This window comes from Prionailurus bengalensis, chromosome D2, assembly GCF_016509475.1.
Source record: "Prionailurus bengalensis isolate Pbe53 chromosome D2, Fcat_Pben_1.1_paternal_pri, whole genome shotgun sequence".
NCBI lineage: Eukaryota > Metazoa > Chordata > Mammalia > Carnivora > Felidae > Prionailurus > Prionailurus bengalensis.
The window spans coordinates 6,295,930-6,311,754 of NC_057351.1; the positions used below are offsets into that span (position 1 = coordinate 6,295,930).

The 15,825-nt window shown below is 46.4% G+C and overlaps 1 protein-coding gene across 2 annotated transcripts in view; it reads left to right on the plus strand.

The window, feature by feature from the left end:
• Nucleotides 1–4,893: 4,893 nt before the first annotated feature.
• A1CF (APOBEC1 complementation factor) overlaps nucleotides 4,894–15,825 on the plus strand; it is a 78,758-nt gene continuing 67,826 nt past the window's right edge. For both annotated transcript variants that reach the window (XM_043596144.1, XM_043596145.1), the window contains exon 1: nucleotides 4,894–5,001. The gene's annotated coding sequence lies outside the window, so the exon portion shown is untranslated. The remainder of the gene's footprint in view (nucleotides 5,002–15,825) is intronic.

The following is a 15,825-nucleotide window of genomic DNA, read 5'->3' on the forward strand; positions in this document are numbered from 1 at the left end:
AATATTTGCTTTTGCTTTGGGGATGAACTCAACATTGCTTTAAAAAAAACACAATGAGACATTTGGAAACTCTAATTTCAAGATCATTCATGAAACCTAAGACTGACTATGAGAAGAAACAGGGACTGACATGAGGAGGATACTCATGTTTATTTATTTTTTAATGTTTATTTATTTATTTGGGGGGAGGGGCTGAGAGAGAGAGAGAGAGAGAGAGAGAGAGAGAGAGAGATGGAGAGAGAAAAACCCAAGCAGTCTCTGCACTGTCAGCACAGAGCCCAACACAGGGCTCAAACCCACGAACCATGAGATCATGACCTGAACTGAAATCAAGAGCCATCGCTTACCCGACTGGGCTGCCCAGGCGCCCCTCCACTCACGTGGAAAAGACAGTATGGAGTATCCCACTTGCTTCCATGATTTTTAGAGGGAACCTAGACTTCAGATACTTTCTCGAGTCATTTCACCCTACAACTAGGGCACAGTGAAAATACCGTTCAAAGGTGTCAGGAGAACCAAATGCAATTTCCTAGAGCCCAAAACAAAGGAGTGTGAGTGTGTGTGTGTGTGTGTGTGTGTGTGTGTGTGTGCGCACCTGCATTCATGTGTGTGTATGTCCACGAGCATGTGCATGTTTTAATCAATCAACACTAGATGGCTGTAGTTACAAAACCAATACGCTTCACAAGGTCTAAAATCCTGAGATGGGACGCTAGAGAACAGACGGATTCTAACCTTGTGAATTCAGTGCCGCCCTCTTCCCGTCTCGCAGGCAGTAAGAATAAGCACCAAGCTTTTAGGTTCAAAGTGCCGCGCATCTCTGAAGGAGCAGGCTTACATTCTAGAAGTCCTTATTTCACAGATGAAGACGTTCCCCTGACACAGCCTTGAGGATGCAGGTTTAACTTGCTCCGTAATGATTCCACTCTGCTCTGACGGCACCCTGTTATTTTCAAATCAGTTTCACGCATGCCAACTCATCTGACCCTCTCCATAATCCTGAGGGAGATGCTGTCCTCATCAAAGGTGAGGACACGGAGACCCGCACAAGGGGCAGAAACTTGCTCAAGGTGACAGAGCTCCCGAGGGACGACGTTAGCACTGGTTTCCCCAAGTACCAGCTCCTTGCTCAGAGCTCTTCCCACACATCGGACCAGGAAAGAAAATAAGACGCTTGCCCTGTGTAGTGTGTCTGGCATGGCCCTTTCATTTTCTAGAACACTCCATTCCAGTTCATTAAATACCCCCTTCCAAAATGTACTTGGAGTTCCTAGGAAGTTGACGACAGTAAAGAAATCTTTCACTGAGGTAGGAGAGGGAGGGGTTGTGGCCAGAAGGGAAACTTCTAGGTCTTGGTAATCTTTGGCTTTGAAGTTTTTGACGGTTTTATGTTTTACCTACGCCATCAATAAACAATCAATGATTTTTACCTAAATATGCCAGCTCTGCTGGGTGGCGAAGACAGTTGGATATTACAGGCAAGATCAGTTAGAATCCACAAGCCAAGAAACTCACATGCAAATGATAACTACCGTTTAATGAGCACCTACTACGGACTAATCGCAGACAGCTATGCACATCTCTTCCTTCGTCTGTTCATTCTTGCTCCGTTGCCAGCACCCTGATCAACCCCCATCACCTGCCACCTTCTCTCCAAATGGTCTGTCAGATGCTTCTCCTGCCTCGAATCCAAATCTCTCTTATTTGTATATATGAGTATTTATATTTATAATGTATATAATTTATACAACTATATATATATGTATGAATAATTCTAAGACAAACATATTTTGACTTAAAAAAGGGAGAGAGGCAGGCACTGTTATCCCCCAACAATTTGCTCTCAACTCTACACCCCAAATACACAAATCGATCACATGGTTCACTTTCTTAAAACCCTTCTAGGGACTCCCCCTTGCCCGGGGGTAGCACTGAAGGTCCCCGGTGCCACTTACTGGGCTCCAGCCTCTTTCTCCCCCTCACACCTGGCCTCTATCAGTTATTTGTGCCAAAGTCACTCAAACTCGTGGCATCCACTGTGTTGCTTCCACCTGCTCTAATGCCCACCTTCGTGCCCTCCCCCTTCTGGTCTCAGACATTCTGGAAGACTTTCCTCAGTCCCCCCTCCCCAGTTCCACCTGTGTCTAATGCTGTGTTTAGCATCCTGTACTCTTCCTTTGTAATACCTGTTCCAACTATCCTTTAGTGGAGTGTTGTGGGGAGTATTTGCTTAATGGGTATACTCTAGGGGCGCCTGGGTGGCTCAGTCGATTGAGCGGCCGACTTCGGCTCAGGTCACGATCTCGCGGTCCGTGAGTTCGAGCCCCGCATCGGGCTCTGGGCTGACAGCTCAGAGCCTGGAGCCCGTTTCATATTCTGTGTCTCCCTCTCTCTCTGACCCTCCCCTGCTCATGCTCTGTCTCTCCCTGTCTCAAAAATAAATAAAACGTTAAGAAAAATTTTAATGAGTATACTCTGCATCTGGTTGGTCAACCACTGAACCCCTGAAAACTAACATATTATTTTGAAGCTTTGAAAATTGTGCCTTAGTGTAAATTTTTCATCATAAGCAATACACACATGCCCACAAACACATGCACCTGAAACCAAAGTTTCATGAACGTACCCCTTCTGCGTACAATTCACCTGACAGTTTCTCTTCTGCTTTAATGTTGGCCACAGCCCAGGTTAATGATTTGACAGCCTGCTAAGAGACTCAGCCTGCATTTTAAATAACCACCCATGTAACACGATGCTTAGTAGGTCCTGGGTGACTGTAGACGAGACAGATGACCAACTATTCACCAGCCACTACTGAAACCAATTTGCTTTTTGTTCACACCGTGTAATGGTTTATTTGCTTCTGGCTTTGTCCCTCCTAGGAGAACAAGGGCCCAGAAGGGCTAACCCCCGCCATTCCGGGTACAGTTATTTCCCTTGGTTGGGCTGATGGGATCAGAGTCACAAGTGTGTCTTCCCTTGGTCCCAGGGCCACAGACTGTCCCCTTAAGTACCCTCCAGAAAGAGATAGTCTATGATTTCCCTCTTTGCTACAGACCGCGATATCCCTATCACAGCGAGGAGATAGGATTTAGGAAATAAAAAAGGAAAAACTTGCCAGCAACATCCTAATGCCACCAAATTCATTACTGCCTTTGGTCTGCTGGCTAATATGTCAATTGGCCAATCTAATTATCAGATTTTAGGGCTCTTTTAACTGATTTTTCAAACCCTTTGGTCTCACATGAGCACAGCCCTGTCCTGTTGAATGCCAGGACCCCTCACATGAGAAGCCAATTTTTTTTTTATAACTAGTTCATCAATGCCATCTTTTACCTGCTGTGTTTTTCTGTTTCCATGAGATACCTGAAACCCCAGGGCTCTTCCCTCCACGTCTCCATTTTGCACCTACCTCAGGCACCTGCCACACAAAACAGCGAAGGAAACTGTCCCTGGACTGACATCTCCCCCACAGTTCTCCGCAAACGCATGGCAAGGATCCCCCACTCGCTCGGGAACCGTGCAAACCCGGACTGAGCTTTCCCCGGGAAACCCCAGGGACACAGCTCGGAGGGGGTCCACCCCTAGGGTTGTCCGGGGATGTGTCCCTCGTGCAGCTGTGTGGCTTCCTGGAGCATGAGTGCTTCCCCCAGAGCCCAGTCCCAGGGCACAACTCCAGGGCAAAACTTGTGTTGTCACCCCAGAAAATTAGACTCCTCTAACTTGAACTGGAGCCAAGCGAGGGTAGCCTCTAAATCTGGTTTGGAGGTCTGTGGCTTAGAAGCCAAATTTTACTCAAAATTCAGAGGGCTTTGGTTTTGTGGTGTTTTTGCTTTTAATTTTTTTTCAAGTTTATTTATTTTGAGAGAGAGAAAAAGAGGGGGAGGAGCAGAGAGAGGGAGAGAGGGAGAGAGAGAGAGAATCCCAAGCAGGCTCTGCTCTGTCAGCGCAGAGTCTGATATGGGGCTCGAACTCCTGCACCGTGAGATCATGACCTGAGCCAAAATCAAGAGTTAGATGCTTGGGGCACCCGGGTGGCTCAGTTGATTAAGCATCTGACTTCAGCTCAGGTCACGATGCCACGGTTCATCGGTTCAAGCCCTGCATCCGCCTCCACGCTGACAGCTGGGAGCCTGGAGCCTGCTTCGGATTCTGTGTCTCCCTCTCTCTTTCTCTCTCTGCCCCTCCCCGCTCACGCTTTGACCTTCTCTCAAAGAGAAAGAAACATTAAACAACTTTTTTTAATAAAAAAATTTCTTCAGAAAAGAAATGCAGTTACCACTGAGATTTCAAGCCATGAATAACAGCTTCAGATCCCAGAGGACCCAGTACACGGCTCATCGCTGTGCGTCCGCAGTAACTGTGCCCTCTCAAGGTGGAGATGAGCAGCTATTGTAAAAAGAAGCGTGTTTCCCCAACCCATCGGACCCTACTTGCTTGGTTATACAAACGCTTTGTGTAGTTTCTCCTTGTAAGCCAACATGTATCTACATGCTTGACCCGAAACGCCACACTTTACTCCGTGTACCACAGTGGTATAAAAAGTGTAAAAAAAAAAAAAAAAGTTTCTCCCAAATGTACCTTAGACTTAATGTCATTTTGATGCAACAGAAAACAAGGGAGCTAACGTAAATAAAAGCCCCATTATGCACACTGCAGAGATTTCCACTCTTTTCAATACGCAACTCACGAAAACGGCCTCAAAATCATATTCACGCCACTGGTGTTTCGCGCAAAACGTATCTTGATGCTGTGAACAAATGCTCACGGTCGTGTTGTCGACTCTGCTGGGCTGCGGTGACCCAATTATCCGGTCAAAGGGCTGCATGGATGCGAGGGACAGGGCGGGTTAAAGTTTAACTCCCAGCAATTGTAAACCAAACCTAAAGCCACTGAACCTTTGGAGTTTGATATGATGATTAGGGCATAACCAGAGTGACACGTTGAACTCGCCATAATCAAGGAAACCTTTTCCGGGTGGGGATCTCTGAAATCGCTCAGGTACGGTGCATGTGTTTTGCTTTTTCTGCTTCGGCTCTGGGAAACTGTGCAGGGTGGCTCCGTGGGAATGCAGTGAGAACAGCTCCTGCCCTCTTCGACCCTAGAGCCTAATTCAGGGTGCTTTCTGGCTGTTTTCATACGAATGGAGCAACCCAAAAACCAAAGAACAGATTGGGACCATCATATGATCTCAGAATGAAATGGCAGCCATCTTCCACTACTTGGTTTAATCAAATTCTGAAGCTGCAAAGTAGATTTACCGCTTTAGGTTCAAGTGCAGGGCTGATGTGTCGGAGAAGTATATTTAGCAGTAGCCACACAGCTGGGAGAACTGTGGTTGGCTGTCCTGATCCTAGGACCCCTGGAAACATTAAAAAAAATGTAATTACAGGAGAAATAGCATTAATATCACCAGCAGATTCTGAGTTCTCTGTGTAGGTCACAATCCCTACTATACTTGAGATTTTGTATGTTCAAGTCTCTCCTTCCCTCTCTCTTATCCTTCACAACCACTGAAAACCAAAATCTAAAATGCGAAACCCCACAGAAAAGAAACCCACACAAAATCACCTTGGTCAATTCTCTCTGTGTCTTTTGCCAGGATCCTACCTCTCACCAAAGGAACAGCCTAAGCTATTTGCTTTTCATTCTAGCAAAACAGAAAAAACAAAAAACAAAACAAAAACAGTCATGGAAAATGATTGGCTTTGAGTATGTTAAACCTCAGCCTTGGGGATAGCCGATTATTAGAGCTTTTCCTTTGGGGATGGTTTGGGCAAGTGCCGCAGCAGATATATTTTCACGTGATCATTCTGTTCACCCCAAAAAGATGATTCACAACCAAAATACGATGCGATTTTCTCTAAAGAAAGATGGCAGTCAGAGCACTTACCAGGAATATCCATTCCTACCAGAAATCTCTTAAACTCTGACGGAATTACTCTTGTGCCATGATGGTGAAAATAAATGTGAAGGAGAAATGGGGCTCCAAGTTAAACAGGTGTATTTGCAGTAGGACTTGTCAGATGCGCATTGGGTATCTCCCAGGAGGCGAGGAACAGAACATTTTTGTGCATGGTACCCGATTAGTGTTTCGCAAAACACACATTGACGGACTCAGCTTTCGTTATGATTTCGAAGCTCCAAAGATGTGTTGGTCTGGTCTGAAGCATCCTTGGTAATATGTGCTGAGGTATAAACAGTAGGAATGTAGATCTGGAGATAACGAGAGGGCTTACTTGTTGGGGAGCTGAGGCCTTCCCCTGCCAAATACGGGCTAATAGACATGAGTGACTAGATGACTTTTCAGGGCCATCGTTTCCAGAATCATGTTAATACTGCCCATTTGAGACCATTCTCACGTTTTACTGTTCCAACTTACTATTTATCAGGTGTAAGGGAAGGGGAAAGAGAATTGTCAAAAAGAAAGGAAAAGAAAGAAAAACAGTGGGCAAATATGAACTGACATGATGGATAGGGAAACACTGAATAGTTGTTGTTGTTGTTGTTTGTTGTTATTATTATTGAATATTTAGTTACTATTTTTCAGTGGGCTAATCCCAAGTTGACTCTGTGTTGTCTCAAATACAACATGTCCTACGCTGTATTCAGTGGATGTTAATAAATGTGGCCCCCCCCCAGAAGTAACCCCAATGTCAAGTTGAGGAAAAGTAGTTAGGTTAAAGCAGGTGAATGTTATCACATGAATGTTTGCAGTAATAATAATCGCAGACGTTTGTTAAGCACCGTATCGCCCAGTCCACTCCTGTTTATCTACATTATTTTCAGAACAGCCATGGAAGGTAAGACACTATTATAACATTTTACTAATGAGAAAATTGAGTACAGATTAGTTACCTACCAGGCTCGACATCACCCAGTTAGTAAACCATTGTAATTGTACTTGCCGGGGGGCTAGGCATTTACCGCGCGTGTCAACGTATCCGTTTCTGGTGAGCGTCTAGGGGTGGGTGGTATTTTGCTTCCTGAGCTTCATCTATAACAGAACATCACTCGGGAACATCTACTGACATGTCTCAGAAATGGTATTCTTGAGAACACAGATTGAGAAAGAACAAACATTTTTGCGGCCCCTAAACCCGGAACCAGCTGAAACCATCCGAGGGACCTGAGAGCCTAGCAATCTCCCAACAAACAAGACCATGCCTCTCTTCGAGACTTTCCAAATTCATTACAGAAAGAACACCAGACTCTTCCTCTGACAGAGCTCGCTCGGAAGGCCTGTTCCCAAGCTCCCCTCGCTGTGTGGCCTCGGGCCCACTACTTAACTTCCCTGGGCTCAGATTCCTCAAGTGTGCCAGGACAGTAGGACCCACCCCACAGAATTTAGCGAGGGTTTAACAAGATGACATAGCCAAACGGTTCAGGCGCCATCCGGGGCACACGGTAGGAATTCAGCAAAACGTGGTCCTCTTCCCGTGTCTCTGTTTGTAACAACCTCCAGCAAAATTTCCTGAAACTCGCCCCACTTAGCTGCTCTTCGTTTAGACTGTACTGATACGCTTGCGATCGAAAACTGTACACAAACGATAAAGTTCTGATCAGCCACCAATGGTAACCATATTCTATCTATTCGGACAAAAAGACAAAAACAAAAAACAAAAAAAACCCCTCTGACTTTCTTTTATTCTACACAGACAGCAGCAACACAGAGCAGAGTATACTTTTGTTTTAGAGAAGGTTGCTCAAGGAAGCGCTCAGCTAAAAGCCCAGGGCCCTTGGCAGAGAACCCACAGGGCATCCGGTCCCAAGCGGGTGTTCATTTCACCACACAGCCAGTCGATGTGACACGTCGGTTTCGGGAACCTGCTCTTAAAATACTGTCATCCCTCGGCGAGCGGGGTAGGACGCTGGGTACCATTGCGCAATAATTTTCATTACCTTATGTGTCTCTAAGTGACCCAATCCGCTCAAACAAGACGGTATTGATCGACGGAGGGTAAACACCATTTGATCTTACTCTTGGAAACAGTAACCAGGCTCCTCTAAAGTGCAGTTCTAACAGTCCCCACTCCCCCCCCCCCCCCCGGAAAGCATCCGGAGAAGGAGAAGCGTCACTGTAGGGTCCAGGCGGCTGTAAAATGTCCTGCTGATGGGATCAGGAGAGCTCATTTAATACTTTAGCCCATCCACCCCAGTCCAACGAGGACCTCAGCTTTAAGAACTATGTAGAAGTCTTAATTTAACAAATTAAGGTTTTGTGTGGAGTATTTTTGATTCACCCAAACCGAAAATTTAGAGACCTCCGTTTATAAAAATGGCTGCCTTGACGAAAACATGCTGGTATCTCGAGTTTGCTAATTTGATGTTTTTTTTTTAAGTTTATCTATCTATTTTGGGGGAGGGGGGCAGGGCAGAAAGGGATTGAGAGAGAGAGAGAGAGAGAGAAAATCTCAACAAGCCTCCCCACCACCAGCACAGAGCCCGACATGGGGCTTGAACTCACGAACCATGAGATCATGACGTGCGTTAAAATCAAGAGTCGTATGCTCAACCGACTGAGCCACCCTGGCACCCCTTTAATTTGATTTTTTTTTTTTTTTTTGGGACAGAGAGAGACAGAGCATGAACGGGGGAGGGGCAGAGAGAGAGGGAGACACAGAATCGGAAACAGGCTCCAGGCTCTGAGCCATCAGCCCAGAGCCTGACGCGGGGCTCGAACTCACGGACCGCGAGATCGTGACCTGGCTGAAGTCGGACGCTTAACCGACTGCGCCACCCAGGCGCCCCTTGATTTTTTTTAAGATATATAAACTTACCTTTTTTTTTCCTTACACAGATAGGTACCTGGAATTTTATATGTGTAGGTATTAACAATCATATGGAAAGTATTTTCCAGGTTTGTTTATTCCAGTAGGGTTCCATCCCTGGTAATATTAAGAGGAAGGCAAGAATAAGGGCTAACTTAACCCCCTCCAGTTTGCAAGGTTAGGTATAGGGCTGCGCCCCCGGCAATAACATGGCTAAGAGAATTAGCACACGACAATTTGGCCGCATGGCACAACAGAGTGGCCAAACTGGTTTGCCATTCACTAAACCCCGCCCCCCTTCAGTGATACAGTGATTCCTCCTCTTCTTCCAGCGGTTAAAAAATGATCATTGTTTTGGGATGCCCAAATGATTCAAAGAACACTTACATGGCAGAATTACCTACTGTAATACCTTATTTCTATAGAATATTCTAGTTTACAAAACACTTTATACAGAAGCATTTGGACTTTTTCTAGTGCCACATCTCTTCACTGTCAATTCAGCATGCCTGCTTTCTTCCAGGTCACCGAGTCATTGCTCATTTTTCCAGTTGTACAGAGCGAGGAGGTTGCAACATGGCCACTAGAGTTTAGCAGCCGAGCTGGGCTCCCGCAGCAGAGGGCAGATTGCGTATGGAGACTACACCTCCGTACTGGATGTAACTGACCCAGTGCTGAGTTAACTAAGAGCCTAGATGAAACTAGGCAGAAAAGATAAGAATCCCCGTGGAAAGGTGGCACCTGGGTGGCTCAGTCAGTTAGGCGTCTGACTTCGACTCAGGTCCTATCTCATGGTTGTGGGTTCGAGCCCCATGTTGGGCTCTGTGCTGACAGCTCAGTTCTGGAGCCTGCTTCGGATTCTGTGTCTCCCTCTCTCTCTCTCTGCCCCTCCTCTGCTTGTGCTCTCCCTCTCTCTCAAAAACAAATAAATAGGGCGCCTGGGTGGCTCAGTCAGTTACGCATCTGGCTTCGGCTTAGGTCACGATCTCGCGGTTTGTGGGTTTGAACCCCGCATCGGGCTCGGTGCCGCCGACAGCTCCGTTCTGGAGCCTGCTGAGGATTCTGTGTCTCCCTCTCTCTCTGCCCCTCCCCCACTCATGCTCTGGTTCTGTCTCAAAGATAAATAAACACAAAAAAAAGTAAAGAGAATCCCCGTGGAAGGTGAGAGGAATAACGGACACTGGCAGGACACTGGCAGGACATCATGCGTCAAGGTGACCGGTTTTCATTCCCCCCAACTCATCTTCAGCACTCTTCCATGCAGCTTTGATGCTGGGACTGAGTTGACTGCTCATCTTTCTAGCTGGGACCTTCTGCCTGAAGCAGATGGGCTTCTTGGATTTATTTAAACCTAATAGTTTTGATTACTTGCCGTGGAAGTCAGAGAACAGACTCTGATACCATGGAGGCGGGACATCGGCCCATCGAAGTGACTGTGTCGGGAACCCTCTTTCCTGAAGATCCCCAGCAGTGCCTCCCAGGGCGGGCATTTATGGCCAACCAGTCAGGACCGGCACCCTATCGTGATGGTAACAATGATATGAATAATAGCCCTTAGCTCCTGCCATGTGGGCTCCTGCCACATGCCGGGCACATACACTAACTCATACGACCCTGTGGAATTCTGTGCAATAGGTGCTATTGCCATGCGGTTCGTCCAATAAAGAAGCCAAGGCTTAGGAATGTGGAGAAACGTACCCAAGGCTGCACAAGGCTAAAAAGCGGTGGAGGGGCGCCTGGGGGGCTCAGTCGGTTGAGTGTCTGACTTCGGCTCAGGTCATGATCTCACGGTTCATGGGTTCCAGCCCCAGGTCGGGCTCCACGCTGACAGCTCAGAGCCTGGAGCCTGCTTCGGATTCTGTGTCTCCTTCTCTCTCTGTCCCAACCCTGCTTGCTCGCTGTCTCTCTCTCACTCTCTCTAAAACAAAATAAAAAACATTAAAAAAATAAGTAAAATAAAATAAAATAAAACAAAAAGCGGTGGAAACAGGAGTGAGCTCCAACCGGCCGGCACGGAGCGCTCTGAAAACAGAGCATGAAGGGGGCACCGAGAAGGGCTGAATCTTGGAACTACAACTAAATTTTGGAGGTCCGTTATTGGACAGAGAAAAGCTAAAGGAGTTTCCCAAGGGTAAAAGACATTTTTCTGTTAGGGTAAGCACCCAAGTGCAGACCCCCAACCCGCAGGCAGGCCCTGCGCCTTATAGGAGCCCTCGCTGCACCGCCCCTGTATTCAGCCTGAGTCTCTCCACGAATCCCGGGAGGCAGACTAACAGGCCCCCGTGGTTGGCAGGAAAACGGCCTTCTCTCTGAGTCCCACCCTCCTCGCGAGGCCCAGACTCCCAGACGGACGCAGCCAGAGACTCAGTTGAAGGAGACCCCTTTCGTGACCTAGTGAGAGGGCCAGGCCCAGACCGCAGAAGAGATGCGCAGGCACGGGCACCAGGAGTGCAGCGAGGGGTTTGCAGTACTGCAGGGTAATTGTCCTAATGACATGCCTGCCCGAGGCCCACATTCTGCTTGTGTCTCAAGACGGGCGCCTCCCAGCTGGGGGACACACTCTTCTCCCCAGGGACAGAATAACTGGGCTGCTAGGTCTGTAAATGCTAAGGGAGTCCCATATTTAAACTGACCTAGTTTGGAGCTTTAAATTGAGACCAAATGTTCCCAAATAGCAGGCCCACCAGCCTCAATAGAATTATTCATTTAGGATAATAAGAGTATGTTTCCATAGTAGAATACAAATTACTCGGGATACAGGGTATGAATGATAGGGACACTTAGAGGTGTTCACATTCAGGAACACGTTAGCCTAAAATCACTTAGCAAATTAACTAGCCAGGTAAAGCCTTGCAGGAACGGCATTTAGGACAAGTAGGTTGTGACGATAGGAAAGGAGACATGTAAGAGAGAAATGGCCAAGGATGGAAGTGTCCTAGGGAACCAGAGGAGAATGTAAGTATTTGTAGGGCAGCTATTTGATCTTTGAGGAAGCATTTGTTTATTAATGTTGAATTATTATTACAGACATTTGAGCATCACACTTACCAGATAGGAATTTCCCCGATGTCTCTCCCTCACTACAGAACAGATACGTAACACAGGGGCATTGACTAGAATTGGAATCTTCCAAGAATTGCTATTACGTGGCCCTTTAGGGTATTTTTTTTTTAATTTTTTTTTTCAACGTTTATTTATTTTTGGGACAGAGAGAGACAGAGCATGAACGAGGGAGGGGCAGAGAGAGAGGGAGACACAGAATCGGAAGCAGGCTCCAGGCTCTGAGCCATCAGCCCAGAGCCTGACGCGGGGCTCGAACTCACGGACCGCGAGATCGTGACCTGGCTGAAGTCGGACGCTTAACCGACTGCGCCACCCAGGCGCCCCCCTTTAGGGTATTTTAAGGTAGGAGAAAAACCTATCCTGTCTAGAAACTCTTATTTTCACTTGCCTTTCAAAACAAGCTGCAAAGCCAACTACTTCCTGTAATAAGAATTTAGAACGTCAGTATTTCAAAGGATTCCCCGAAGCACGGTGGTCTAACGGACAGATTCGTGCACGGCATAGAGCAAAGAGAAGTCAGTGGCACTGCTAAAGCCGGGGGCTGGAGACCCAGAGTGGCTGGGCTTGAATCCCGGCCCCACCATTTCCCAGCAATGTGACCTGCAGCAAATGGTTTAACTTCCCTGTGCCTGTTTCCTCTCCTGTAAAATCACGGTTACCTTGGGGATGAGATCAGAAATTACACGCGAAGTGCTTAGTACGATAGCAAGCAGGTGCGCACAAACCTGGGCTGTGGCATCTATAATAATCCTCTCATTCCTGGGTTGATGATGCAGCGCTTTCCTAGAACCAAATGACTAGAGAGAGAGAGAGAGAGAGATGGGCCCTGGGGTCAACCTGTAGAAAGTTATTTAGACCGGAGGTCAGGCGGCTCAGAAATAACTCTCCTCGCCACTGGCCTGTGGAGCAAATTAGGGACAATTTCTCCCTGACACTGTTGCTGCTTCTCCAAGGCAGAGATGTTCTCCATCACAGGCAGAGGCTCCTAATTAAGTCAGTATAAAATGATCTGAAGGAACCTAGCTAATTATCAAGGAAGCGGAATAGAAATGTGGACTTCACACCAGAGTGTGAGCCTCTCGGCCTGTTTTATGTGCATCCTTACAACCAAGAACCCATCAGTGCTCAAAGCCACTCACGACGATGCAGATTGAAGAATAGCGTGGTTATTAATGTGACAAAAATGAAGGCCTGAAAGAAGACAACCTGTTGCCAAATCAGTCACCCCACCCCCCCGGCAAAGGCAGGGCAACAGAGAAAATTATGGGGGCAGGGGCCAAACGGAGCATCGGGACTGGTAAGGAGGGGGTTAGGTATCAGCATCTACTTTAAGAGGAATGGCGGGTTGGGGTGTGTGGGTGGCTCAGCCAGTTGAGCGTTCGACTTCAGCTCGGGTCATGATCTCACAGTTCATGAGTTCGATCCCCGCGTCGGGCTCTGTGCTGACAGCACAGAGCCTGGAGCCCACTTTGAGTTCTGTGTCTCTCCCTCTCTCTCTGCCCCTCCCCTGCCCCTGCTCACACACACAAACTCTTTCTCTCTCTCTCTCTCTCCCAAAAATAAATAAACATTAAAAATATTAAAAATAAGTAAAAAATAAAGAGGAATGGTGGGTAGAGGGTCAGGAAGAGGTAATCCCTTGGGATTACTATGTTACTCTGTCCACCAGGGCTGACTGGTTGACCCCTTGCTTGAGCTCAGCATTCTTCTAGATGCTGTGCTGGACACAAAGAAGTACTATTGTCCCTATCACTTCAAGGGGCCCATGAAGGGTTTCCCTAGAGCTCCCATACCAGGCCCCAGATTATTAATCTCTCCCTTCCCCACAGTCTCTCACTTTGCTGGAAAAATGAATACTATTTACTAGGGGGTCCTGAAAGGCAAGAAAGGTATCCTATTTATTTTTCAATTCGCAGACCAAACACATTGCTGTGCAAATAACAGATTCATAATATTGTCTGTGGAATAAAAGAGGCACCTGACTGGGGAGAGCAAGACAGTAGAAGAGGTAAAGAAAAACATCATAGAGCGCCATGTACCAAAGTCTGTGCCGTGTACTTGTCCTAGCTTTTTGCCTCACTATAGCTACACGATGAGGTAGGCATCATGATCCCCAATTTCAAAATGAAGAAACTGGGATCTGGTTAAACAACTTGACCAAAGTTTACAAAGCTCTTAAGGGTAGAGCTCCAACATTGGAAATTGAGTTGGTCCAAACCCATGATCCCTTGGTTTGCCGACTATGCCACCCTCCAACCTGGGAATCGATAATAAACAACAAAGGGCAAAATACTGTGTATTTTGTCATCATGTGGTGAAACTAGAAAGTTAGGACAGAGAGAACAAAGTCTGGAGTAGTCGGAGAGGCTATAGAAAGTTTCCGTTCAGCTCAGCAGATACGTGTGATGAAGTGTCTACTAAGTGTCAGGCTCGGTGCTCGGGCCTGGAGCTGAAAGATGCGTGTCTGTCCATGGGAAGGCTCTGGTTCTCCATCTCTTCATCCTCACTGCCGGCCATAGCTGGACACTTCTTTTTTCCCCACAGGTCCCCAGACTACTCTTTCTGCCTCTAATACATTGTCTGCAACACTGGCGGAATCATCTTCCTAAAGTACACAGGGACCTGTTGGAATTCTTCCATGCCGAATTCATAAGAAGCCCAGAAAACTCCATCGTGCCATCGTGCCATCGTGCCAGTATTGGTTTCATTCTTGCCTGCCTCACTGGCCGTACCTGTTGTCACTACCGAACCTGATCCCCTCCACGCCACTTGCATTCAACTTTCCAACTACACTCAACTTTCAACGTTCCAACTACACTCAACTTTCAACATTCTAAATACACTCAACATTCAACATCCCAACTACACTCAACTTTCAACATCCCAGCTACACTCAACTTTCAACATTCCAACTATACTCAACTTCTCCACCATCTGTGCTGTTTTCATGTATACCTCTGTCCCCTAGAGTCTCTGTCTCCATTCTTCTCCTGACTCCTAGGCTTCTGGGCTGGTCTGAGTAGAGAGAAGCTATACACTGGAAATATAAAGTTGGGTGCATTTGACAGGTGATGACATAGGTTGATAGAGTTGTAGAATAGGGACCATGGAAAGTCTTTTAGTAGGAAAATGTCATAACAAAATGGTTGAGAACATTAACGAATGCTATGCAGAGGATGTTAGAGTTAGAAAAAAGGCCAGAGGTCAAGGTAAGACAAAATCTAGGCATGAAATGATGGTTGCATACTTGCTAATTAATGGCCATGGGAATTAATTAATCCATCAATTAATTAATTAAGAGACAGAAAAATGTCAGACTCCAGTGGCTGAATAGAAATAAGGACAAAGAACTTAGTACAGACAATTTATACCATGGCATGTAAGTTGCATAAAATCAGAACTTCCATAATCTAATTTTTTGAAAGGAAACATAAGGCTATCTTTCATTACAAGCATCAGATTGCCTCAGGGTTACTGCCATACAGAGCTTTAGATAGTTGGATTTTTGTAAGCTTCACTCAAGCCCCAAACATATTTTATTAATCAGTGCTTGGCAGTCATGGTGAGAATTGAATGTTCGACCTAATTGTTCCAAATTGGTCCGAGGAAACCAGATGCAGCAATTAAGTTCAAAAGGACAATCTCAACTAGAAAGAAGAGACATCATAACACGAGTCCAAGAATGAATGAAATATAGTGTTCACAGCTCGTCAGGCCCCTATAATCTGCCGCACAAATAATTGGTCCCAGAGCTATTGAATAAACATCCGCTTTTAGGCTGAAAAACATCTACATCACATGCTGTGATTACCACTTTCCCAATGTGTACATCAACTTAGAAATTAAACATATGGGCAAAGAAATTCTGTTCTTCTAAGGCCACTCTAGAATTTCTAAAGTCTGCCTGTCGTCTTTCCCAGGGATCTTTAAGAGGGTCAGGCATGGTGGGAAGAGTTGGGTATCATTACTGAGTGAAGAGGACACAATAGCC